The sequence below is a fragment of the Festucalex cinctus genome, chromosome 19 (genome assembly GCF_051991245.1).
Source record: "Festucalex cinctus isolate MCC-2025b chromosome 19, RoL_Fcin_1.0, whole genome shotgun sequence".
Taxonomy (NCBI): domain Eukaryota; kingdom Metazoa; phylum Chordata; class Actinopteri; order Syngnathiformes; family Syngnathidae; genus Festucalex; species Festucalex cinctus.
The window spans coordinates 17,793,710-17,817,569 of NC_135429.1; the positions used below are offsets into that span (position 1 = coordinate 17,793,710).

At 47.7% G+C, this 23,860-nt stretch overlaps 37 non-coding genes across 37 annotated transcripts; 20 read left to right on the forward strand and 17 right to left on the reverse strand.

Annotated features, from left to right (window-relative positions):
* Positions 1–1,342: 1,342 nt before the first annotated feature.
* On the reverse strand, positions 1,343–1,414 carry trnad-guc (transfer RNA aspartic acid (anticodon GUC)). The gene has a single exon. It is a non-coding gene; the product is annotated as a tRNA-Asp (tRNA).
* Positions 1,415–1,530: 116 nt separating this feature from the next.
* trnav-cac (transfer RNA valine (anticodon CAC)) lies at positions 1,531–1,603 on the forward strand. The gene has a single exon. It is a non-coding gene; the product is annotated as a tRNA-Val (tRNA).
* Positions 1,604–2,511: 908 nt separating this feature from the next.
* trnav-aac (transfer RNA valine (anticodon AAC)) lies at positions 2,512–2,584 on the forward strand. Its single transcript has one exon. It is a non-coding gene; the product is annotated as a tRNA-Val (tRNA).
* Positions 2,585–2,649: 65 nt separating this feature from the next.
* trnad-guc (transfer RNA aspartic acid (anticodon GUC)) lies at positions 2,650–2,721 on the reverse strand. Its single transcript has one exon. It is a non-coding gene; the product is annotated as a tRNA-Asp (tRNA).
* Positions 2,722–4,144: 1,423 nt separating this feature from the next.
* trnav-aac (transfer RNA valine (anticodon AAC)) lies at positions 4,145–4,217 on the forward strand. Its single transcript has one exon. It is a non-coding gene; the product is annotated as a tRNA-Val (tRNA).
* A 65-nt stretch (positions 4,218–4,282) lies between these two features.
* Positions 4,283–4,354, reverse strand: trnad-guc (transfer RNA aspartic acid (anticodon GUC)). Its single transcript has one exon. It is a non-coding gene; the product is annotated as a tRNA-Asp (tRNA).
* A 116-nt stretch (positions 4,355–4,470) lies between these two features.
* trnav-cac (transfer RNA valine (anticodon CAC)) lies at positions 4,471–4,543 on the forward strand. Its single transcript has one exon. It is a non-coding gene; the product is annotated as a tRNA-Val (tRNA).
* Positions 4,544–5,774: 1,231 nt separating this feature from the next.
* On the forward strand, positions 5,775–5,847 carry trnav-aac (transfer RNA valine (anticodon AAC)). Its single transcript has one exon. It is a non-coding gene; the product is annotated as a tRNA-Val (tRNA).
* Positions 5,848–5,912: 65 nt separating this feature from the next.
* Positions 5,913–5,984, reverse strand: trnad-guc (transfer RNA aspartic acid (anticodon GUC)). The gene has a single exon. It is a non-coding gene; the product is annotated as a tRNA-Asp (tRNA).
* A 116-nt stretch (positions 5,985–6,100) lies between these two features.
* Positions 6,101–6,173, forward strand: trnav-cac (transfer RNA valine (anticodon CAC)). The gene has a single exon. It is a non-coding gene; the product is annotated as a tRNA-Val (tRNA).
* Positions 6,174–7,081: 908 nt separating this feature from the next.
* Positions 7,082–7,154, forward strand: trnav-aac (transfer RNA valine (anticodon AAC)). Its single transcript has one exon. It is a non-coding gene; the product is annotated as a tRNA-Val (tRNA).
* A 65-nt stretch (positions 7,155–7,219) lies between these two features.
* trnad-guc (transfer RNA aspartic acid (anticodon GUC)) lies at positions 7,220–7,291 on the reverse strand. The gene has a single exon. It is a non-coding gene; the product is annotated as a tRNA-Asp (tRNA).
* Positions 7,292–8,841: 1,550 nt separating this feature from the next.
* Positions 8,842–8,913, reverse strand: trnad-guc (transfer RNA aspartic acid (anticodon GUC)). Its single transcript has one exon. It is a non-coding gene; the product is annotated as a tRNA-Asp (tRNA).
* Positions 8,914–9,029: 116 nt separating this feature from the next.
* Positions 9,030–9,102, forward strand: trnav-cac (transfer RNA valine (anticodon CAC)). The gene has a single exon. It is a non-coding gene; the product is annotated as a tRNA-Val (tRNA).
* Positions 9,103–10,472: 1,370 nt separating this feature from the next.
* Positions 10,473–10,544, reverse strand: trnad-guc (transfer RNA aspartic acid (anticodon GUC)). The gene has a single exon. It is a non-coding gene; the product is annotated as a tRNA-Asp (tRNA).
* A 116-nt stretch (positions 10,545–10,660) lies between these two features.
* trnav-cac (transfer RNA valine (anticodon CAC)) lies at positions 10,661–10,733 on the forward strand. The gene has a single exon. It is a non-coding gene; the product is annotated as a tRNA-Val (tRNA).
* A 908-nt stretch (positions 10,734–11,641) lies between these two features.
* Positions 11,642–11,714, forward strand: trnav-aac (transfer RNA valine (anticodon AAC)). The gene has a single exon. It is a non-coding gene; the product is annotated as a tRNA-Val (tRNA).
* A 65-nt stretch (positions 11,715–11,779) lies between these two features.
* trnad-guc (transfer RNA aspartic acid (anticodon GUC)) lies at positions 11,780–11,851 on the reverse strand. Its single transcript has one exon. It is a non-coding gene; the product is annotated as a tRNA-Asp (tRNA).
* A 1,423-nt stretch (positions 11,852–13,274) lies between these two features.
* Positions 13,275–13,347, forward strand: trnav-aac (transfer RNA valine (anticodon AAC)). The gene has a single exon. It is a non-coding gene; the product is annotated as a tRNA-Val (tRNA).
* Positions 13,348–13,412: 65 nt separating this feature from the next.
* On the reverse strand, positions 13,413–13,484 carry trnad-guc (transfer RNA aspartic acid (anticodon GUC)). Its single transcript has one exon. It is a non-coding gene; the product is annotated as a tRNA-Asp (tRNA).
* Positions 13,485–13,600: 116 nt separating this feature from the next.
* On the forward strand, positions 13,601–13,673 carry trnav-cac (transfer RNA valine (anticodon CAC)). Its single transcript has one exon. It is a non-coding gene; the product is annotated as a tRNA-Val (tRNA).
* Positions 13,674–14,254: 581 nt separating this feature from the next.
* On the forward strand, positions 14,255–14,327 carry trnav-aac (transfer RNA valine (anticodon AAC)). Its single transcript has one exon. It is a non-coding gene; the product is annotated as a tRNA-Val (tRNA).
* A 65-nt stretch (positions 14,328–14,392) lies between these two features.
* trnad-guc (transfer RNA aspartic acid (anticodon GUC)) lies at positions 14,393–14,464 on the reverse strand. The gene has a single exon. It is a non-coding gene; the product is annotated as a tRNA-Asp (tRNA).
* A 116-nt stretch (positions 14,465–14,580) lies between these two features.
* trnav-cac (transfer RNA valine (anticodon CAC)) lies at positions 14,581–14,653 on the forward strand. Its single transcript has one exon. It is a non-coding gene; the product is annotated as a tRNA-Val (tRNA).
* A 1,559-nt stretch (positions 14,654–16,212) lies between these two features.
* trnav-aac (transfer RNA valine (anticodon AAC)) lies at positions 16,213–16,285 on the forward strand. The gene has a single exon. It is a non-coding gene; the product is annotated as a tRNA-Val (tRNA).
* A 65-nt stretch (positions 16,286–16,350) lies between these two features.
* Positions 16,351–16,422, reverse strand: trnad-guc (transfer RNA aspartic acid (anticodon GUC)). The gene has a single exon. It is a non-coding gene; the product is annotated as a tRNA-Asp (tRNA).
* Positions 16,423–16,676: 254 nt separating this feature from the next.
* trnad-guc (transfer RNA aspartic acid (anticodon GUC)) lies at positions 16,677–16,748 on the reverse strand. The gene has a single exon. It is a non-coding gene; the product is annotated as a tRNA-Asp (tRNA).
* Positions 16,749–16,864: 116 nt separating this feature from the next.
* trnav-cac (transfer RNA valine (anticodon CAC)) lies at positions 16,865–16,937 on the forward strand. Its single transcript has one exon. It is a non-coding gene; the product is annotated as a tRNA-Val (tRNA).
* A 1,043-nt stretch (positions 16,938–17,980) lies between these two features.
* Positions 17,981–18,052, reverse strand: trnad-guc (transfer RNA aspartic acid (anticodon GUC)). Its single transcript has one exon. It is a non-coding gene; the product is annotated as a tRNA-Asp (tRNA).
* A 582-nt stretch (positions 18,053–18,634) lies between these two features.
* trnad-guc (transfer RNA aspartic acid (anticodon GUC)) lies at positions 18,635–18,706 on the reverse strand. Its single transcript has one exon. It is a non-coding gene; the product is annotated as a tRNA-Asp (tRNA).
* Positions 18,707–19,149: 443 nt separating this feature from the next.
* trnav-aac (transfer RNA valine (anticodon AAC)) lies at positions 19,150–19,222 on the forward strand. Its single transcript has one exon. It is a non-coding gene; the product is annotated as a tRNA-Val (tRNA).
* Positions 19,223–19,287: 65 nt separating this feature from the next.
* Positions 19,288–19,359, reverse strand: trnad-guc (transfer RNA aspartic acid (anticodon GUC)). Its single transcript has one exon. It is a non-coding gene; the product is annotated as a tRNA-Asp (tRNA).
* A 116-nt stretch (positions 19,360–19,475) lies between these two features.
* Positions 19,476–19,548, forward strand: trnav-cac (transfer RNA valine (anticodon CAC)). The gene has a single exon. It is a non-coding gene; the product is annotated as a tRNA-Val (tRNA).
* A 908-nt stretch (positions 19,549–20,456) lies between these two features.
* trnav-aac (transfer RNA valine (anticodon AAC)) lies at positions 20,457–20,529 on the forward strand. The gene has a single exon. It is a non-coding gene; the product is annotated as a tRNA-Val (tRNA).
* Positions 20,530–20,594: 65 nt separating this feature from the next.
* trnad-guc (transfer RNA aspartic acid (anticodon GUC)) lies at positions 20,595–20,666 on the reverse strand. Its single transcript has one exon. It is a non-coding gene; the product is annotated as a tRNA-Asp (tRNA).
* A 2,076-nt stretch (positions 20,667–22,742) lies between these two features.
* On the forward strand, positions 22,743–22,815 carry trnav-aac (transfer RNA valine (anticodon AAC)). Its single transcript has one exon. It is a non-coding gene; the product is annotated as a tRNA-Val (tRNA).
* A 65-nt stretch (positions 22,816–22,880) lies between these two features.
* Positions 22,881–22,952, reverse strand: trnad-guc (transfer RNA aspartic acid (anticodon GUC)). The gene has a single exon. It is a non-coding gene; the product is annotated as a tRNA-Asp (tRNA).
* Positions 22,953–23,860: the final 908 nt, after the last annotated feature.

A 23,860-nucleotide genomic window follows, 5' to 3' on the forward strand; every position in this document is an offset into this window, starting at 1 on the left:
AACTGAGTATCCAAAAATACAATAGCACAGGTACCAAGTGCCCGTTGGGGCATCTCACCCCAGTCTTCCGCGTGACAGGAGAAGATACTATCCACAATACTAAGGAGGAAAGGACTCTGTGTTTGCTACCTGGACAGGCATAGAAGGAAAACTGTCACTAAAATAGGGAATGCCAGACAGCTATGCTGTTTTCCAATCCTGCCAACAGGATAAACACCAGCGTCTGTTTCCATGGTGTAGTGGTTATCACATTCGGCTCACACGCGGAAGGTTCCCAACTCGAAACAGGGTGGGAAACAGGGTAATTTTCTTTGTATTTGCAATGAAAACTGAGTATCCAAAAAGCAAAACACACAGGCACCACCTCCCCGTTGGGGAATCGAACCCCAGTCTTCCGCGTGACAGGAGGAGATACTATCCACTATACTAACGAGGAAAGGACTCTGTGTTTGCTACCTGGACAGGCATAGAAGGAAAACTGTCACTAAAATAGGGAATGCCAGACAGCTATGCTGTTTTCCAATCCTGCCAACAGGATAAACACCAGCGTCTGTTTCCATGGTGTAGTGGTTATCACATTCGGCTCACACGCGGAAGGTTCCCAACTCGAAAAAGGGTGGGAAACAGGGTAATTTTCTTTGTATTTGCAATGAAAACTGAGTATCCAAAAAGCAAAACACACAGGCACCACCTCCCCGTTGGGGAATCGAACCCCAGTCTTCCGCGTGACAGGAGGAGATACTATCCACTATACTAACGACGAAAGGATTCTGTGCTTGCGACCTGGACAGGCTTAGAGGTAAAATTGTCACTAAACTTAATGCCAGACAGCTATGCGGTTTGCCAATCCTGCCAACAGGATAAACGCCAGTGTCTGTTTCCATGGTGTAGTGGTTATCACATTCGGCTCACACGCGAAAGGTTCCCAACTCGAAACAGGGTGGGAAACAGGGTAATTTTCTTTGTATTTGCAATGAAAACTGAGTGTCCAAAAAGCAAAACACACAGGCACCACCTCCCCGTTTGGGAATCGAACCCCAGTCTTCCGCGTGACAGGCGGAGATACTATCCACTATACTAATGAGGAAAGGACTCTGTGTTTGCTACCTGGACAGGCATAGAAGGAAAACTGTCACTAAAATAGGGAATGCCAGACAGCTATGCTGTTTTCCAATCCTGCCAACAGGATAAACACCAGCGTCTGTTTCCATGGTGTAGTGGTTATCACATTCGGCTCACACGCGGAAGGTTCCCAACTCGAAAAAGGGTGGGAAACAGGGTAATTTTCTTTGTATTTGCAATGAAAACTGAGTATCCAAAAAGCAAAACACACAGGCACCACCTCCCCGTTGGGGAATCGAACCCCAGTCTTCCGCGTGACAGGCGGAGATACTATCCACTATACTAACGAGGAAAGCACTCTGTGCTTGCTACCTGGACAGGCGTAGAGGGAAAACTGTCACTAAAATCGGGAATGCAAGACAGCTATGCTGTTTGCCAATCCTGCCAACAGGATAAACGCCAGTGTCTGTTTCCATGGTGTAGTGGTTATCACATTCGCCTCACACGCGAAAGGTCCCCAGCTCGAAACCGGGTGGAAACTTGGCAACATTCTTTGAATTTGCAATGAAAACTGAGTATCCAAAAATACAATAGCACAGGTACCAAGTGCCCGTTGGGGCATCTCACCCCAGTCTTCCGCGTGACAGGAGAAGATACTATCCACAATACTAACGAGGAAAGGACTCTGTGTTTGCTACCTGGACAGGCATAGAAGGAAAACTGTCACTAAAATAGGGAATGCCAGACAGCTATGCTGTTTTCCAATCCTGCCAACAGGATAAACACCAGCGTCTGTTTCCATGGTGTAGTGGTTATCACATTCGGCTCACACGCGGAAGGTTCCCAACTCGAAACAGGGTGGGAAACAGGGTAATTTTCTTTGTATTTGCAATGAAAACTGAGTATCCAAAAAGCAAAACACACAGGCACCACCTCCCCGTTGGGGAATCGAACCCCAGTCTTCCGCGTGACAGGAGGAGATACTATCCACTATACTAACGAGGAAAGGACTCTGTGTTTGCTACATGGACAGGCATAGAAGGAAAACTGTCACTAAAATAGGGAATGCCAGACAGCTATGCTGTTTTCCAATCCTGCCAACAGGATAAACACCAGCGTCTGTTTCCATGGTGTAGTGGTTATCACATTCGGCTCACACGCGGAAGGTTCCCAACTCGAAACCGGGTGGGAAACAGGGTAATTTTCTTTGTATTTGCAATGAAAACTGAGTATCCAAAAACTGAATTGCACCTGCACTCACCTCCCCTTCAGGGAATCTAACCACAGTCTTGCGCGTGACAGGCAGAGATACTATCCACTATACTAACGAGGAAAGGACTCTGTGCTTGCTACCTGGACAGGCGTAGAGGGAAAACTGTCACTAAAATCGGGAATGCCAGACAGCTATGCTGTTTGCCAATCCGGCCAACAGAGTAAACGCCAGTGTCTGTTTCCATGGTGTAGTGGTTATCACATTCGCCTAACACGCGAAAGGTCCCCAGCTCGAAACCGGGTGGAAACTTGGAAATTTTCTTTGAATTTGCAATGAAAACTGAGTATCCAAAAAGCAAAACACACAGGCACCACCTCCCCGTTGGGGAATCGAACCCCAGTCTTCCGCGTGACAGGCGGAGATACTATCCACTATACTAACGAGGAAAGGACTCTGTGCTTGCTACCTGGACAGGCGTAGAGGGAAAACTGTCACTAAAATCGGGAATGCCAGACAGCTATGCTGTTTGCCAATCCTGCCAACAGGATAAACGCCAGCGTCTGTTTCCATGGTGTAGTGGTTATCACATTCGGCTCACACGCGGAAGGTTCCCAACTCGAAACAGGTTGGGAAACAGGGTAATTTTCTTTGTATTTGCAATGAAAACTGAGTATCCAAAAAGCAAAACACACAGGCACCACCTCCCCGTTGGGGAATCGAACCCCAGTCTTCCGCGTGACAGGAGGAGATACTATCCACTATACTAACGAGGAAAGGACTCTGTGCTTGCTACCTGGACAGGCGTAGAGGGAAAACTGTCACTAAAATCGGGAATGCCAGACAGCTATGCTGTTTGCCAATCCTGCCAACAGGATAAACGCCAGTGTCTGTTTCCATGGTGTAGTGGTTATCACATTCGGCTCACACGCGAAAGGTTCCCAACTCGAAACAGGGTGGGAAACAGGGTAATTTTCTTTGTATTTGCAATGAAAACTGAGTATCCAAAAAGCAAAACACACAGGGACCACCTCCCCGTTGGGGAATCGAACCCCAGTCTTCCGCGTGACAGGAGGAGATACTATCCACTATACTAACGAGGAAAGGATTCTGTGCTTGAGACCTGGACAGGCGTAGAGGTAAAACTGTCACTAAACGTGAATGCCAGACAGCTATGCTGTTTGCCAATCCTGCCAACAGGATAAACGCCAGCGTCTGTTTCCATGGTGTAGTGGTTATCACATTCGGCTCACACGCGGAAGTTTCCCAACTCGAAACAGGGTGGGAAACAGGGTAATTTTCTTTGTATTTGCAATGAAAACTGAGTATCCAAAAAGCAAAACACACAGGCACCACCTCCCCGTTGGGGAATCGAACCCCAGTCTTCCGCGTGACAGGAGGAGATACTATCCACTATACTAACGAGGAAAGGATTCTGTGCTTGCGACCTGGACAGGCGTAGAGGTAAAACTGTCACTAAACTTGTGAATGCCAGACAGCTATGCTGTTTGCCAATCCTGCCAACAGGATAAACGCCAGTGTCTGTTTCCATGGTGTAGTGGTTATCACATTCGGCTCACACGCGAAAGGTTCCCAACTCGAAACAGGGTGGGAAACAGGGTAATTTTCTTTGTATTTGCAATGAAAACTGAGTATCCAAAAATTGAATTGCACCTGCACTCACCTCGCCTTCAGGGAATCTAACCACAGTCTTGCGCGTGACAGGCAGAGATACTGTCCACTATACTAACGAGGAAAGGACTCTGTGCTTGCTACCTGGACAGGCGTAGAGGGAAAACTGTCACTAAAATCGGGAATGCCAGACAGCTATGCTGTTTGCCAATCCGGCCAACAGAGTAAACGCCAGTGTCCGTTTCCATGGTGTAGTGGTTATCACATTCGCCTAACACGCGAAAGGTCCCCAGCTCGAAACCGGGTGGAAACTTGGCAATTTTCTTTGAATTTGCAATGAAAACTGAGTATCCAAAAAGCAAAACACACAGGCACCACCTCCCCGTTGGGGAATCGAACCCCAGTCTTCCGCGTGACAGGCGGAGATACTATCCACTATACTAACGAGGAAAGGACTCTGTGCTTGCTACCTGGACAGGCGTAGAGGGAAAACTGTCACTAAAATCGGGAATGCAAGACAGCTATGCCGTTTGCCAATCCTGCCAACAGGATAAACGCCAGTGTCTGTTTCCATGGTGTAGTGGTTATCACATTCGCCTCACACGCGAAAGGTCCCCAGCTCGAAACCGGGTGGAAACTTGGCAATTTTCTTTGAATTTGCAATGAAAACTGAGTATCCAAAAATACAATAGCACAGGTACCAAGTGCCCGTTGGGGCATCTCACCCCAGTCTTCCGCGTGACAGGAGAAGATACTATCCACAATACTAACGAGGAAAGGACTCTGTGTTTGCTACCTGGACAGGCATAGAAGGAAAACTGTCACTAAAATAGGGAATGCCAGACAGCTATGCTGTTTTCCAATCCTGCCAACAGGATAAACACCAGCGTCTGTTTCCATGGTGTAGTGGTTATCACATTCGGCTCACACGCGGAAGGTTCCCAACTCGAAACAGGGTGGGAAACAGGGTAATTTTCTTTGTATTTGCAATGAAAACTGAGTATCCAAAAAGCAAGACACACAGGCACCACCTCCCCGTTGGGGAATCGAACCCCAGTCTTCCGCGTGACAGGAGGAGATACTATCCACTATACTAACGAGGAAAGGACTCTGTGTTTGCTACCTGGACAGGCATAGAAGGAAAACTGTCACTAAAATAGGGAATGCCAGACAGCTATGCTGTTTTCCAATCCTGCCAACAGGATAAACACCAGCGTCTGTTTCCATGGTGTAGTGGTTATCACATTCGGCTCACACGCGGAAGGTTCCCAACTCGAAAAAGGGTGGGAAACAGGGTAATTTTCTTTGTATTTGCAATGAAAACTGAGTATCCAAAAAGCAAAACACACAGGCACCACCTCCCCGTTGGGGAATCGAACCCCAGTCTTCCGCGTGACAGGAGGAGATACTATCCACTATACTAACGACGAAAGGATTCTGTGCTTGCGACCTGGACAGGCTTAGAGGTAAAATTGTCACTAAACTTAATGCCGGACAGCTATGCGGTTTGCCAATCCTGCCAACAGGATAAACGCCAGTGTCTGTTTCCAAGGTGTAGTGGTTATCACATTCGGCTCACACGCGGAAGGTTCCCAACTCGAAACAGGGTGGGAAACAGGGTAATTTTCTTTGTATTTGCAATGAAAACTGAGTATCCAAAAAGCAAAACACACAGGCACCACCTCCCCGTTGGGGAATCGAACCCCAGTCTTCCGCGTGACAGGAGGAGATACTATCCACTATACTAACGAGGAAAGGATTCTGTGCTTGTGACCTGGACAGGCGTAGAGGGAAAACTGTCACTAAAATCGGGAATGCCAGACAGCTATGCTGTTTGCCAATCCTGCCAACAGAGTAAACTCCAGTGTCTGTTTCCATGGTGTAGTGGTTATCACATTCGCCTAACACGCGAAAGGTCCCCAGCTCGAAACCGGGTGGAAACTTGGCAATTTTCTTTGAATTTGCAATGAAAACTGAGTATCCAAAAAGCAAAACACACAGGCACCACCTCCCCGTTGGGGAATCGAACCCCAGTCTTCCGCGTGACAGGCGGAGATACTATCCACTATACTAACGAGGAAAGCACTCTGTGCTTGCTACCTGGACAGGCGTAGAGGGAAAACTGTCACTAAAATCGGGAATGCAAGACAGCTATGCTGTTTGCCAATCCTGCCAACAGGATAAACGCCAGTGTCTGTTTCCATGGTGTAGTGGTTATCACATTCGCCTCACACGCGAAAGGTCCCCAGCTCGAAACCGGGTGGAAACTTGGCAACATTCTTTGAATTTGCAATGAAAACTGAGTATCCAAAAATACAATAGCACAGGTACCAAGTGCCCGTTGGGGCATCTCACCCCAGTCTTCCGCGTGACAGGAGAAGATACTATCCACAATACTAACGAGGAAAGGACTCTGTGTTTGCTACCTGGACAGGCATAGAAGGAAAACTGTCACTAAAATAGGGAATGCCAGACAGCTATGCTGTTTTCCAATCCTGCCAACAGGATAAACACCAGCGTCTGTTTCCATGGTGTAGTGGTTATCACATTCGGCTCACACGCGGAAGGTTCCCAACTCGAAACAGGGTGGGAAACAGGGTAATTTTCTTTGTATTTGCAATGAAAACTGAGTATCCAAAAAGCAAAACACACAGGCACCACCTCCCCGTTGGGGAATCGAACCCCAGTCTTCCGCGTGACAGGAGGAGATACTATCCACTATACTAACGAGGAAAGGACTCTGTGTTTGCTACCTGGACAGGCATAGAAGGAAAACTGTCACTAAAATAGGGAATGCCAGACAGCTATGCTGTTTTCCAATCCTGCCAACAGGATAAACACCAGCGTCTGTTTCCATGGTGTAGTGGTTATCACATTCGGCTCACACGCGGAAGGTTCCCAACTCGAAACCGGGTGGGAAACAGGGTAATTTTCTTTGTATTTGCAATGAAAACTGAGTATCCAAAAACTGAATTGCACCTGCACTCACCTCCCCTTCAGGGAATCTAACCACAGTCTTGCGCGTGACAGGCAGAGATACTATCCACTATACTAACGAGGAAAGGACTCTGTGCTTGCTACCTGGACAGGCGTAGAGGGAAAACTGTCACTAAAATCGGGAATGCCAGACAGCTATGCTGTTTGCCAATCCGGCCAACAGAGTAAACGCCAGTGTCTGTTTCCATGGTGTAGTGGTTATCACATTCGCCTAACACGCGAAAGGTCCCCAGCTCGAAACCGGGTGGAAACTTGGAAATTTTCTTTGAATTTGCAATGAAAACTGAGTATCCAAAAAGCAAAACACACAGGCACCACCTCCCCGTTGGGGAATCGAACCCCAGTCTTCCGCGTGACAGGCGGAGATACTATCCACTATACTAACGAGGAAAGGACTCTGTGCTTGCTACCTGGACAGGCGTAGAGGGAAAACTGTCACTAAAATCGGGAATGCCAGACAGCTATGCTGTTTGCCAATCCTGCCAACAGGATAAACGCCAGCGTCTGTTTCCATGGTGTAGTGGTTATCACATTCGGCTCACACGCGGAAGGTTCCCAACTCGAAACAGGTTGGGAAACAGGGTAATTTTCTTTGTATTTGCAATGAAAACTGAGTATCCAAAAAGCAAAACACACAGGCACCACCTCCCCGTTGGGGAATCGAACCCCAGTCTTCCGCGTGACAGGAGGAGATACTATCCACTATACTAACGAGGAAAGGACTCTGTGCTTGCTACCTGGACAGGCGTAGAGGGAAAACTGTCACTAAAATCGGGAATGCCAGACAGCTATGCTGTTTGCCAATCCTGCCAACAGGATAAACGCCAGTGTCTGTTTCCATGGTGTAGTGGTTATCACATTCGGCTCACACGCGAAAGGTTCCCAACTCGAAACAGGGTGGGAAACAGGGTAATTTTCTTTGTATTTGCAATGAAAACTGAGTATCCAAAAAGCAAAACACACAGGGACCACCTCCCCGTTGGGGAATCGAACCCCAGTCTTCCGCGTGACAGGAGGAGATACTATCCACTATACTAACGAGGAAAGGATTCTGTGCTTGAGACCTGGACAGGCGTAGAGGTAAAACTGTCACTAAACGTGAATGCCAGACAGCTATGCTGTTTGCCAATCCTGCCAACAGGATAAACGCCAGCGTCTGTTTCCATGGTGTAGTGGTTATCACATTCGGCTCACACGCGGAAGTTTCCCAACTCGAAACAGGGTGGGAAACAGGGTAATTTTCTTTGTATTTGCAATGAAAACTGAGTATCCAAAAAGCAAAACACACAGGCACCACCTCCCCGTTGGGGAATCGAACCCCAGTCTTCCGCGTGACAGGAGGAGATACTATCCACTATACTAACGAGGAAAGGATTCTGTGCTTGCGACCTGGACAGGCGTAGAGGTAAAACTGTCACTAAACTTGTGAATGCCAGACAGCGATGCTGTTTGCCAATCCTGCCAACAGGATAAACGCCAGTGTCTGTTTCCATGGTGTAGTGGTTATCACATTCGGCTCACACGCGAAAGGTTCCCAACTCGAAACAGGGTGGGAAACAGGGTAATTTTCTTTGTATTTGCAATGAAAACTGAGTATCCAAAAATTGAATTGCACCTGCACTCACCTCGCCTTCAGGGAATCTAACCACAGTCTTGCGCGTGACAGGCAGAGATACTATCCACTATACTAACGAGGAAAGGACTCTGTGCTTGCTACCTGGACAGGCGTAGAGGGAAAACTGTCACTAAAATCGGGAATGCCAGACAGCTATGCTGTTTGCCAATCCGGCCAACAGAGTAAACGCCAGTGTCCATTTCCATGGTGTAGTGGTTATCACATTCGCCTAACACGCGAAAGGTCCCCGGGTGGAAACTTGGCAATTTTCTTTGAATTTGCAATGAAAACTGAGTATCCAAAAAGCAAAACACACAGGCACCACCTCCCCGTTGGGGAATCGAACCCCAGTCTTCCGCGTGACAGGCGGAGATACTATCCACTATACTAACGAGGAAAGGACTCTGTGCTTGCTACCTGGACAGGCGTAGAGGGAAAACTGTCACTAAAATCGGGAATGCAAGACAGCTATGCCGTTTGCCAATCCTGCCAACAGGATAAACGCCAGTGTCTGTTTCCATGGTGTAGTGGTTATCACATTCGCCTCACACGCGAAAGGTCCCCAGCTCGAAACCGGGTGGAAACTTGGCAATTTTCTTTGAATTTGCAATGAAAACTGAGTATCCAAAAATACAATAGCACAGGTACCAAGTGCCCGTTGGGGCATCTCACCCCAGTCTTCCGCGTGACAGGAGAAGATACTATCCACAATACTAAGGAGGAAAGGACTCTGTGTTTGCTACCTGGACAGGCATAGAAGGAAAACTGTCACTAAAATAGGGAATGCCAGACAGCTATGCTGTTTTCCAATCCTGCCAACAGGATAAACACCAGCGTCTGTTTCCATGGTGTAGTGGTTATCACATTCGGCTCACACGCGGAAGGTTCCCAACTCGAAACAGGGTGGGAAACAGGGTAATTTTCTTTGTATTTGCAATGAAAACTGAGTATCCAAAAAGCAAAACACACAGGCACCACCTCCCCGTTGGGGAATCGAACCCCAGTCTTCCGCGTGACAGGAGGAGATACTATCCACTATACTAACGAGGAAAGGACTCTGTGTTTGCTACCTGGACAGGCATAGAAGGAAAACTGTCACTAAAATAGGGAATGCCAGACAGCTATGCTGTTTTCCAATCCTGCCAACAGGATAAACACCAGCGTCTGTTTCCATGGTGTAGTGGTTATCACATTCGGCTCACACGCGGAAGGTTCCCAACTCGAAAAAGGGTGGGAAACAGGGTAATTTTCTTTGTATTTGCAATGATAACTGAGTATCCAAAAAGCAAAACACACAGGCACCACCTCCCCGTTGGGGAATCGAACCCCAGTCTTCCGCGTGACAGGAGGAGATACTATCCACTATACTAACGCCGAAAGGATTCTGTGCTTGCGACCTGGACAGGCTTAGAGGTAAAATTGTCACTAAACTTAATGCCAGACAGCTATGCGGTTTGCCAATCCTGCCAACAGGATAAACGCCAGTGTCTGTTTCCATGGTGTAGTGGTTATCACATTCGGCTCACACGCGAAAGGTTCCCAACTCGAAACAGGGTGGGAAACAGGGTAATTTTCTTTGTATTTGCAATGAAAACTGAGTGTCCAAAAAGCAAAACACACAGGCACCACCTCCCCGTTTGGGAATCGAACCCCAGTCTTCCGCGTGACAGGCGGAGATACTATCCACTATACTAATGAGGAAAGGACTCTGTGTTTGCTACCTGGACAGGCATAGAAGGAAAACTGTCACTAAAATAGGGAATGCCAGACAGCTATGCTGTTTTCCAATCCTGCCAACAGGATAAACACCAGCGTCTGTTTCCATGGTGTAGTGGTTATCACATTCGGCTCACACGCGGAAGGTTCCCAACTCGAAAAAGGGTGGGAAACAGGGTAATTTTCTTTGTATTTGCAATGAAAACTGAGTATCCAAAAAGCAAAACACACAGGCACCACCTCCCCGTTGGGGAATCGAACCCCAGTCTTCCGCGTGACAGGCGGAGATACTATCCACTATACTAACGAGGAAAGCACTCTGTGCTTGCTACCTGGACAGGCGTAGAGGGAAAACTGTCACTAAAATCGGGAATGCAAGACAGCTATGCTGTTTGCCAATCCTGCCAACAGGATAAACGCCAGTGTCTGTTTCCATGGTGTAGTGGTTATCACATTCGCCTCACACGCGAAAGGTCCCCAGCTCGAAACCGGGTGGAAACTTGGCAACATTCTTTGAATTTGCAATGAAAACTGAGTATCCAAAAATACAATAGCACAGGTACCAAGTGCCCGTTGGGGCATCTCACCCCAGTCTTCCGCGTGACAGGAGAAGATACTATCCACAATACTAACGAGGAAAGGACTCTGTGTTTGCTACCTGGACAGGCATAGAAGGAAAACTGTCACTAAAATAGGGAATGCCAGACAGCTATGCTGTTTTCCAATCCTGCCAACAGGATAAACACCAGCGTCTGTTTCCATGGTGTAGTGGTTATCACATTCGGCTCACACGCGGAAGGTTCCCAACTCGAAACAGGGTGGGAAACAGGGTAATTTTCTTTGTATTTGCAATGAAAACTGAGTATCCAAAAAGCAAAACACACAGGCACCACCTCCCCGTTGGGGAATCGAACCCCAGTCTTCCGCGTGACAGGAGGAGATACTATCCACTATACTAACGAGGAAAGGACTCTGTGTTTGCTACCTGGACAGGCATAGAAGGAAAACTGTCACTAAAATAGGGAATGCCAGACAGCTATGCTGTTTTCCAATCCTGCCAACAGGATAAACACCAGCGTCTGTTTCCATGGTGTAGTGGTTATCACATTCGGCTCACACGCGGAAGGTTCCCAACTCGAAACCGGGTGGGAAACAGGGTAATTTTCTTTGTATTTGCAATGAAAACTGAGTATCCAAAAACTGAATTGCACCTGCACTCACCTCCCCTTCAGGGAATCTAACCACAGTCTTGCGCGTGACAGGCAGAGATACTATCCACTATACTAACGAGGAAAGGACTCTGTGCTTGCTACCTGGACAGGCGTAGAGGGAAAACTGTCACTAAAATCGGGAATGCCAGACAGCTATGCTGTTTGCCAATCCGGCCAACAGAGTAAACGCCAGTGTCTGTTTCCATGGTGTAGTGGTTATCACATTCGCCTAACACGCGAAAGGTCCCCAGCTCGAAACCGGGTGGAAACTTGGAAATTTTCTTTGAATTTGCAATGAAAACTGAGTATCCAAAAAGCAAAACACACAGGCACCACCTCCCCGTTGGGGAATCGAACCCCAGTCTTCCGCGTGACAGGCGGAGATACTATCCACTATACTAACGAGGAAAGGACTCTGTGCTTGCTACCTGGACAGGCGTAGAGGGAAAACTGTCACTAAAATCGGGAATGCCAGACAGCTATGCTGTTTGCCAATCCTGCCAACAGGATAAACGCCAACGTCTGTTTCCATGGTGTAGTGGTTATCACATTCGGCTCACACGCGGAAGGTTCCCAACTCGAAACAGGTTGGGAAACAGGGTAATTTTCTTTGTATTTGCAATGAAAACTGAGTATCCAAAAAGCAAAACACACAGGCACCACCTCCCCGTTGGGGAATCGAACCCCAGTCTTCCGCGTGACAGGAGGAGATACTATCCACTATACTAACGAGGAAAGGACTCTGTGCTTGCTACCTGGACAGGCGTAGAGGGAAAACTGTCACTAAAATCGGGAATGCCAGACAGCTATGCTGTTTGCCAATCCTGCCAACAGGATAAACGCCAGTGTCTGTTTCCATGGTGTAGTGGTTATCACATTCGGCTCACACGCGAAAGGTTCCCAACTCGAAACAGGGTGGGAAACAGGGTAATTTTCTTTGTATTTGCAATGAAAACTGAGTATCCAAAAAGCAAAACACACAGGGACCACCTCCCCGTTGGGGAATCGAACCCCAGTCTTCCGCGTGACAGGAGGAGATACTATCCACTATACTAACGAGGAAAGGATTCTGTGCTTGAGACCTGGACAGGCGTAGAGGTAAAACTGTCACTAAACGTGAATGCCAGACAGCTATGCTGTTTGCCAATCCTGCCAACAGGATAAACGCCAGCGTCTGTTTCCATGGTGTAGTGGTTATCACATTCGGCTCACACGCGGAAGTTTCCCAACTCGAAACAGGGTGGGAAACAGGGTAATTTTCTTTGTATTTGCAATGAAAACTGAGTATCCAAAAAGCAAAACACACAGGCACCACCTCCCCGTTGGGGAATCGAACCCCAGTCTTCCGCGTGACAGGAGGAGATACTATCCACTATACTAACGAGGAAAGGATTCTGTGCTTGCGACCTGGACAGGCGTAGAGGTAAAACTGTCACTAAACTTGTGAATGCCAGACAGCTATGCTGTTTGCCAATCCTGCCAACAGGATAAACGCCAGTGTCTGTTTCCATGGTGTAGTGGTTATCACATTCGGCTCACACGCGAAAGGTTCCCAACTCGAAACAGGGTGGGAAACAGGGTAATTTTCTTTGTATTTGCAATGAAAACTGAGTATCCAAAAATTGAATTGCACCTGCACTCACCTCGCCTTCAGGGAATCTAACCACAGTCTTGCGCGTGACAGGCAGAGATACTATCCACTATACTAACGAGGAAAGGACTCTGTGCTTGCTACCTGGACAGGCGTAGAGGGAAAACTGTCACTAAAATCGGGAATGCCAGACAGCTATGCTGTTTGCCAATCCGGCCAACAGAGTAAACGCCAGTGTCCGTTTCCATGGTGTAGTGGTTATCACATTCGCCTAACACGCGAAAGGTCCCCAGCTCGAAACCGGGTGGAAACTTGGCAATTTTCTTTGAATTTGCAATGAAAACTGAGTATCCAAAAAGCAAAACACACAGGCACCACCTCCCCGTTGGGGAATCGAACCCCAGTCTTCCGCGTGACAGGCGGAGATACTATCCACTATACTAACGAGGAAAGGACTCTGTGCTTGCTACCTGGACAGGCGTAGAGGGAAAACTGTCACTAAAATCGGGAATGCAAGACAGCTATGCCGTTTGCCAATCCTGCCAACAGGATAAACGCCAGTGTCTGTTTCCATGGTGTAGTGGTTATCACATTCGCCTCACACGCGAAAGGTCCCCAGCTCGAAACCGGGTGGAAACTTGGCAATTTTCTTTGAATTTGCAATGAAAACTGAGTATCCAAAAATACAATAGCACAGGTACCAAGTGCCCGTTGGGGCATCTCACCCCAGTCTTCCGCGTGACAGGAGAAGATACTATCCACAATACTAACGAGGAAAGGACTCTGTGTTTGCTACCTGGACAGGCATAGAAGGAAAACTGTCACTAAAATAGGGAATGCCAGACAGCTATGCTGTTTTCCAATCCTGCCAACAGGATAAACACCAGCGTCTGTTTCCATGGTGTAGTGGTTATCACATTCGGCTCACACGCGGAAGGTTCCCAACTCGAAACAGGGTGGGAAACAGGGTAATTTTCTTTGTATTTGCAATGAAAACTGAGTATCCAAAAATTGAATTGCACCTGCACTCACCTCGCCTTCAGGGAATCTAACCACAGTCTTGCGCGTGACAGGCAGAGATACTGTCCACTATACTAACGAGGAAAGGACTCTGTGCTTGCTACCTGGACAGGCGTAGAGGGAAAACTGTCACTAAAATCGGGAATGCCAGACAGCTATGCTGTTTGCCAATCCGGCCAACAGAGTAAACGCCAGTGTCCGTTTCCATGGTGTAGTGGTTATCACATTCGCCTAACACGCGAAAGGTCCCCAGCTCGAAACCGGGTGGAAACTTGGCAATTTTCTTTGAATTTGCAATGAAAACTGAGTATCCAAAAAGCAAAACACACAGGCACCACCTCCCCGTTGGGGAATCGAACCCCAGTCTTCCGCGTGACAGGCGGAGATACTATCCACTATACTAACGAGGAAAGGACTCTGTGCTTGCTACCTGGACAGGCGTAGAGGGAAAACTGTCACTAAAATCGGGAATGCAAGACAGCTATGCCGTTTGCCAATCCTGCCAACAGGATAAACGCCAGTGTCTGTTTCCATGGTGTAGTGGTTATCACATTCGCCTCACACGCGAAAGGTCCCCAGCTCGAAACCGGGTGGAAACTTGGCAATTTTCTTTGAATTTGCAATGAAAACTGAGTATCCAAAAATACAATAGCACAGGTACCAAGTGCCCGTTGGGGCATCTCACCCCAGTCTTCCGCGTGACAGGAGAAGATACTATCCACAATACTAACGAGGAAAGGACTCTGTGTTTGCTACCTGGACAGGCATAGAAGGAAAACTGTCACTAAAATAGGGAATGCCAGACAGCTATGCTGTTTTCCAATCCTGCCAACAGGATAAACACCAGCGTCTGTTTCCATGGTGTAGTGGTTATCACATTCGGCTCACACGCGGAAGGTTCCCAACTCGAAACAGGGTGGGAAACAGGGTAATTTTCTTTGTATTTGCAATGAAAACTGAGTATCCAAAAAGCAAAACACACAGGCACCACCTCCCCGTTGGGGAATCGAACCCCAGTCTTCCGCGTGACAGGAGGAGATACTATCCACTATACTAACGAGGAAAGGACTCTGTGTTTGCTACCTGGACAGGCATAGAAGGAAAACTGTCACTAAAATAGGGAATGCCAGACAGCTATGCTGTTTTCCAATCCTGCCAACAGGATAAACACCAGCGTCTGTTTCCATGGTGTAGTGGTTATCACATTCGGCTCACACGCGGAAGGTTCCCAACTCGAAAAAGGGTGGGAAACAGGGTAATTTTCTTTGTATTTGCAATGAAAACTGAGTATCCAAAAAGCAAAACACACAGGCACCACCTCCCCGTTGGGGAATCGAACCCCAGTCTTCCGCGTGACAGGAGGAGATACTATCCACTATACTAACGACGAAAGGATTCTGTGCTTGCGACCTGGACAGGCTTAGAGGTAAAATTGTCACTAAACTTAATGCCGGACAGCTATGCGGTTTGCCAATCCTGCCAACAGGATAAACGCCAGTGTCTGTTTCCAAGGTGTAGTGGTTATCACATTCGGCTCACACGCGAAAGGTTCCCAACTCGAAACAGGGTGGGAAACAGGGTAATTTTCTTTGTATTTGCAATGAAAACTGAGTGTCCAAAAAGCAAAACACACAGGCACCACCTCCCCGTTGGGGAATCGAACCCCAGTCTTCCGTGTGACAGGCGGAGATACTATCCACTATACTAACGAGGAAAGGACTCTGTGCTTGCTACCTGGACAGGCGTAGAGGGAAAACTGTCACTAAAATCGGGAATGCAAGACAGCTATGCTGTTTGCCAATACTGCCAACAGGATAAACGCCAGAGTCTGTTTCCATGGTGTAGTGGTTATCACATTCTCCTCACAAGCGAAAGGTTCCCAACTCGAAACCGGGTGGGAAACAGGGTAATTTTCTTTGTATTTGCAATGAAAACTGAGTATCCAAAAACTGAATTGCACCTGCACTCACCTCCCCTTCAGGGAATCTAACCACAGTCTTGCGCGTGACAGGCAGAGATACTATCCACTATACTAACGAGGAAAGGACTCTGTGCTTGCTACCTGGACAGGCGTAGAGGGAAAACTGTCACTAAAATCGGGAATGCCAGACAGCTATGCTGTTTGCCAATCCGGCCAACAGAGTAAACGCCAGTGTCTGTTTCCATGGTGTAGTGGTTATCACATTCGCCTAACACGCGAAAGGTCCCCAGCTCAAAACCGGGTGGAAACTTGGCAATTTTCTTTGAATTTGCAATGAAAACTGAGTATCCAAAAAGCAAAACACACAGGCACCACCTCCCCGTTGGGGAATCGAACCCCAGTCTTCCGCGTGACAGGCGGAGATACTATCCACTATACTAACGAGGAAAGGACTCTGTGCTTGCTACCTGGACAGGCGTAGAGGGAAAACTGTCACTAAAATCGGGAATGCCAGACAGCTATGCTGTTTGCCAATCCTGCCAACAGAGTAAACGCCAGTGTCTGTTTCCATGGTGTAGTGGTTATCACATTCACCTAACACGCGAAAGGTCCCCAGCTCGAAACCGGGTGGAAACTTGGCAATTTTCTTTGAATTTGCAATGAAAACTGAGTATCCAAAAAGCAAAACACACAGGCACCACCTCCCCGTTGGGGAATCGAACCCCAGTCTTCCGCGTGACAGGCGGAGATACTATCCACTATACTAACGAGGAAAGCACTCTGTGCTTGCTACCTGGACAGGCGTAGAGGGAAAACTGTCACTAAAATCGGGAATGCAAGACAGCTATGCTGTTTGCCAATCCTGCCAACAGGATAAACGCCAGTGTCTGTTTCCATGGTGTAGTGGTTATCACATTCGCCTCACACGCGAAAGGTCCCCAGCTCGAAACCGGGTGGAAACTTGGCAACATTCTTTGAATTTGCAATGAAAACTGAGCATCCAAAAATACAATAGCACAGGTACCAAGTGCCCGTTGGGGCATCTCACCCCAGTCTTCCGCGTGACAGGAGAAGATACTATCCACAATACTAACGAGGAAAGGACTCTGTGTTTGCTACCTGGACAGGCATAGAAGGAAAACTGTCACTAAAATAGGGAATGCCAGACAGCTATGCTGTTTTCCAATCCTGCCAACAGGATAAACACCAGCGTCTGTTTCCATGGTGTAGTGGTTATCACATTCGGCTCACACGCGGAAGGTTCCCAACTCGAAACAGGGTGGGAAACAGGGTAATTTTCTTTGAATTTGCAATGAAAACTGAGTATCCAAAAATACAATAGCACAGGTACCAAGTGCCCGTTGGGGCATCTCACCCCAGTCTTCCGCGTGACAGGAGAAGATACTATCCACAATACTAACGAGGAAAGGACTCTGTGTTTGCTACCTGGACAGGCATAGAAGGAAAACTGTCACTAAAATAGGGAATGCCAGACAGCTATGCTGTTTTCCAATCCTGCCAACAGGATAAACACCAGCGTCTGTTTCCATGGTGTAGTGGTTATCACATTCGGCTCACACGCGGAAGGTTCCCAACTCGGAAAAGGGTGGGAAACAGGGTAATTTTCTTTGTATTTGCAATGAAAACTGAGTATCCAAAAAGCAAAACACACAGGCACCACCTCCCCGTTGGGGAATCGAACCCCAGTCTTCCGCGTGACAGGAGGAGATACTATCCACTATACTAACGACGAAAGGATTCTGTGCTTGCGACCTGGACAGGCGTAGAGGTAAAATTGTCACTAAACTTAATGCCAGACAGCTATGCGGTTTGCCAATCCTGCCAACAGGATAAACGCCAGTGTCTGTTTCCATGGTGTAGTGGTTATCACATTCGGCTCACACGCGAAAGGTTCCCAACTCGAAACAGGGTGGGAAACAGGGTAATTTTCTTTGTATTTGCAATGAAAACTGAGTGTCCAAAAAGCAAAACACACAGGCACCACCTCCCCGTTGGGGAATCGAACCCCAGTCTTCCGCGTGACAGGCGGAGATACTATCCACTATACTAACGAGGAAAGGACTCTGTGCTTGCTACCTGGACAGGCGTAGAGGGAAAACTGTCACTAAAATCGGGAATGCAAGACAGCTATGCTGTTTGCCAATACTGCCAACAGGATAAACGCCAGTGTCTGTTTCCATGGTGTAGTGGTTATCACATTTTCCTCACAAGTGAAAGGTTCCCAACTCGAAACCGGGTGGGAAACAGGGTAATTTTCTTTGTATTTGCAATGAAAACTGAGTATCCAAAAACTGAATTGCACCTGCACTCACCTCCCCTTCAGGGAATCTAACCACAGTCTTGCGCGTGACAGGCAGAGATACTATCCACTATACTAACGAGGAAAGGACTCTGTGCTTGCTACCTGGACAGGCGTAGAGGGAAAACTGTCACTAAAATCGGGAATGCCAGACAGCTATGCTGTTTGCCAATCCGGCCAACAGAGTAAACGCCAGTGTCTGTTTCCATGGTGTAGTGGTTATCACATTTGCCTAACAAGTGAAAGGTCCCCAGCTCGAAACCGGGTGGAAACTTGGCAATTTTCTTTGAATTTGCAATGAAAACTGAGTATCCAAAAAGCAAAACACACAGGCACCACCTCCCCGTTGGGGAATCGAACCCCAGTCTTCCGCGTGACAGGCGGAGATACTATCCACTATACTAACGAGGAAAGGATTCTGTGCTTGCAACCTGGACAGGCGTAGAGGTAAAACTGTCACTAAACTTGTGAATGCCAGACAGCTATGCTGTTTGCCAATCCTGCCAACAGGATAAACGCCAGCGTCTGTTTCCATGGTGTAGTGGTTATCACATTCGGCTCACACGCGGAAGGTTCCCAACTCGAAACAGGGTGGGAAACAGGGTAATTTTCTTTGTATTTGCAATGAAAACTGAGTATCCAAAAAGCAAAACACACAGGCACCACCTCCCCGTTGGGGAATCGAACCCCAGTCTTCCGCGTGACAGGAGGAGATACTATCCACTATACTAACGAGGAAAGGATTCTGTGCTTGTGACCTGGACAGGCGTAGAGGGAAAACTGTCACTAAAATCGGGAATGCCAGACAGCTATGCTGTTTGCCAATCCTGCCAACAGAGTAAACGCCAGTGTCTGTTTCCATGGTGTAGTGGTTATCACATTCGCCTAACACGCGAAAGGTCCCCAGCTCGAAACCGGGTGGAAACTTGGCAATTTTCTTTGAATTTGCAATGAAAACTGAGTATCCAAAAAGCAAAACACACAGGCACCACCTCCCCGTTGGGGAATCGAACCCCAGTCTTCCGCGTGACAGGCGGAGATACTATCCACTATACTAACGAGGAAAGCACTCTGTGCTTGCTACCTGGACAGGCGTAGAGGGAAAACTGTCACTAAAATCGGGAATGCAAGACAGCTATGCTGTTTGCCAATCCTGCCAACAGGATAAACGCCAGTGTCTGTTTCCATGGTGTAGTGGTTATCACATTCGCCTCACACGCGAAAGGTCCCCAGCTCGAAACCGGGTGGAAACTTGGCAACATTCTTTGAATTTGCAATGAAAACTGAGTATCCAAAAATACAATAGCACAGGTACCAAGTGCCCGTTGGGGCATCTCACCCCAGTCTTCCGCGTGACAGGAGAAGATACTATCCACAATACTAACGAGGAAAGGACTCTGTGTTTGCTACCTGGACAGGCATAGAAGGAAAACTGTCACTAAAATAGGGAATGCCAGACAGCTATGCTGTTTTCCAATCCTGCCAACAGGATAAACACCAGCGTCTGTTTCCATGGTGTAGTGGTTATCACATTCGGCTCACACGCGGAAGGTTCCCAACTCGAAACAGGGTGGGAAACAGGGTAATTTTCTTTGTATTTGCAATGAAAACTGAGTATCCAAAAAGCAAAACACACAGGCACCACCTCCCCGTTGGGGAATCGAACCCCAGTCTTCCGCGTGACAGGAGGAGATACTATCCACTATACTAACGAGGAAAGGACTCTGTGTTTGCTACCTGGACAGGCATAGAAGGAAAACTGTCACTAAAATAGGGAATGCCAGACAGCTATGCTGTTTTCCAATCCTGCCAACAGGATAAACACCAGCGTCTGTTTCCATGGTGTAGTGGTTATCACATTCGGCTCACACGCGGAAGGTTCCCAACTCGAAACCGGGTGGGAAACAGGGTAATTTTCTTTGTATTTGCAATGAAAACTGAGTATCCAAAAACTGAATTGCACCTGCACTCACCTCCCCTTCAGGGAATCTAACCACAGTCTTGCGCGTGACAGGCAGAGATACTATCCACTATACTAACGAGGAAAGGACTCTGTGCTTGCTACCTGGACAGGCGTAGAGGGAAAACTGTCACTAAAATCGGGAATGCCAGACAGCTATGCTGTTTGCCAATCCGGCCAACAGAGTAAACGCCAGTGTCTGTTTCCATGGTGTAGTGGTTATCACATTCGCCTAACACGCGAAAGGTCCCCAGCTCGAAACCGGGTGGAAACTTGGAAATTTTCTTTGAATTTGCAATGAAAACTGAGTATCCAAAAAGCAAAACACACAGGCACCACCTCCCCGTTGGGGAATCGAACCCCAGTCTTCCGCGTGACAGGCGGAGATACTATCCACTATACTAACGAGGAAAGGACTCTGTGCTTGCTACCTGGACAGGCGTAGAGGGAAAACTGTCACTAAAATCGGGAATGCCAGACAGCTATGCTGTTTGCCAATCCTGCCAACAGGATAAACGCCAGCGTCTGTTTCCATGGTGTAGTGGTTATCACATTCGGCTCACACGCGGAAGGTTCCCAACTCGAAACAGGTTGGGAAACAGGGTAATTTTCTTTGTATTTGCAATGAAAACTGAGTATCCAAAAAGCAAAACACACAGGCACCACCTCCCCGTTGGGGAATCGAACCCCAGTCTTCCGCGTGACAGGAGGAGATACTATCCACTATACTAACGAGGAAAGGACTCTGTGCTTGCTACCTGGACAGGCGTAGAGGGAAAACTGTCACTAAAATCGGGAATGCCAGACAGCTATGCTGTTTGCCAATCCTGCCAACAGGATAAACGCCAGTGTCTGTTTCCATGGTGTAGTGGTTATCACATTCGGCTCACACGCGAAAGGTTCCCAACTCGAAACAGGGTGGGAAACAGGGTAATTTTCTTTGTATTTGCAATGAAAACTGAGTATCCAAAAAGCAAAACACACAGGGACCACCTCCCCGTTGGGGAATCGAACCCCAGTCTTCCGCGTGACAGGAGGAGATACTATCCACTATACTAACGAGGAAAGGATTCTGTGCTTGAGACCTGGACAGGCGTAGAGGTAAAACTGTCACTAAACGTGAATGCCAGACAGCTATGCTGTTTGCCAATCCTGCCAACAGGATAAACGCCAGCGTCTGTTTCCATGGTGTAGTGGTTATCACATTCGGCTCACACGCGGAAGTTTCCCAACTCGAAACAGGGTGGGAAACAGGGTAATTTTCTTTGTATTTGCAATGAAAACTGAGTATCCAAAAAGCAAAACACACAGGCACCACCTCCCCGTTGGGGAATCGAACCCCAGTCTTCCGCGTGACAGGAGGAGATACTATCCACTATACTAACGAGGAAAGGATTCTGTGCTTGCGACCTGGACAGGCGTAGAGGTAAAACTGTCACTAAACTTGTGAATGCCAGACAGCTATGCTGTTTGCCAATCCTGCCAACAGGATAAACGCCAGTGTCTGTTTCCATGGTGTAGTGGTTATCACATTCGGCTCACACGCGAAAGGTTCCCAACTCGAAACAGGGTGGGAAACAGGGTAATTTTCTTTGTATTTGCAATGAAAACTGAGTATCCAAAAATTGAATTGCACCTGCACTCACCTCGCCTTCAGGGAATCTAACCACAGTCTTGCGCGTGACAGGCAGAGATACTATCCACTATACTAACGAGGAAAGGACTCTGTGCTTGCTACCTGGACAGGCGTAGAGGGAAAACTGTCACTAAAATCGGGAATGCCAGACAGCTATGCTGTTTGCCAATCCGGCCAACAGAGTAAACGCCAGTGTCCATTTCCATGGTGTAGTGGTTATCACATTCGCCTAACACGCGAAAGGTCCCCAGCTCGAAACCGGGTGGAAACTTGGAAATTTTCTTTGAATTTGCAATGAAAACTGAGTATCCAAAAAGCAAAACACACAGGCACACCTCCCCGTTGGGGAATCGAACCCCAGTCTTCCGCGTGACAGGAGGAGATACTATCCACTATACTAACGAGGAAAGGACTCTGTGTTTGCTACCTGGACAGGCATAGAAGGAAAACTGTCACTAAAATAGGGAATGCCAGACAGCTATGCTGTTTTCCAATCCTGCCAACAGGATAAACACCAGCGTCTGTTTCCATGGTGTAGTGGTTATCACATTCGGCTCACACGCGGAAGGTTCCCAACTCGAAACCGGGTGGGAAACAGGGTAATTTTCTTTGTATTTGCAATGAAAACTGAGTATCCAAAAACTGAATTGCACCTGCACTCACCTCCCCTTCAGGGAATCTAACCACAGTCTTGCGCGTGACAGGCAGAGATACTATCCACTATACTAACGAGGAAAGGACTCTGTGCTTGCTACCTGGACAGGCGTAGAGGGAAAACTGTCACTAAAATCGGGAATGCCAGACAGCTATGCTGTTTGCCAATCCGGCCAACAGAGTAAACGCCAGTGTCTGTTTCCATGGTGTAGTGGTTATCACATTCGCCTAACACGCGAAAGGTCCCCAGCTCGAAACCGGGTGGAAACTTGGAAATTTTCTTTGAATTTGCAATGAAAACTGAGTATCCAAAAAGCAAAACACACAGGCACCACCTCCCCGTTGGGGAATCGAACCCCAGTCTTCCGCGTGACAGGCGGAGATACTATCCACTATACTAACGAGGAAAGGACTCTGTGCTTGCTACCTGGACAGGCGTAGAGGGAAAACTGTCACTAAAATCGGGAATGCCAGACAGCTATGCTGTTTGCCAATCCTGCCAACAGGATAAATGCCAGCGTCTGTTTCCATGGTGTAGTGGTTATCACATTCGGCTCACACGCGGAAGGTTCCCAACTCGAAACAGGTTGGGAAACAGGGTAATTTTCTTTGTATTTGCAATGAAAACTGAGTATCCAAAAAGCAAAACACACAGGCACCACCTCCCCGTTGGGGAATCGAACCCCAGTCTTCCGCGTGACAGGAGGAGATACTATCCACTATACTAACGAGGAAAGGACTCTGTGCTTGCTACCTGGACAGGCGTAGAGGGAAAACTGTCACTAAAATCGGGAATGCAAGACAGCTATGCTGTTTGCCAATACTGCCAACAGGATAAACGCCAGTGTCTGTTTCCATGGTGTAGTGGTTATCACATTTTCCTCACAAGTGAAAGGTTCCCAACTCGAAACCGGGTGGGAAACAGGGTAATTTTCTTTGTATTTGCAATGAAAACTGAGTATCCAAAAACTGAATTGCACCTGCACTCACCTCCCCTTCAGGGAATCTAACCACAGTCTTGCGCGTGACAGGCAGAGATACTATCCACTATACTAACGAGGAAAGGACTCTGTGCTTGCTACCTGGACAGGCGTAGAGGGAAAACTGTCACTAAAATCGGGAATGCCAGACAGCTATGCTGTTTGCCAATCCGGCCAACAGAGTAAACGCCAGTGTCTGTTTCCATGGTGTAGTGGTTATCACATTTGCCTAACAAGTGAAAGGTCCCCAGCTCGAAACCGGGTGGAAACTTGGCAATTTTCTTTGAATTTGCAATGAAAACTGAGTATCCAAAAAGCAAAACACACAGGCACCA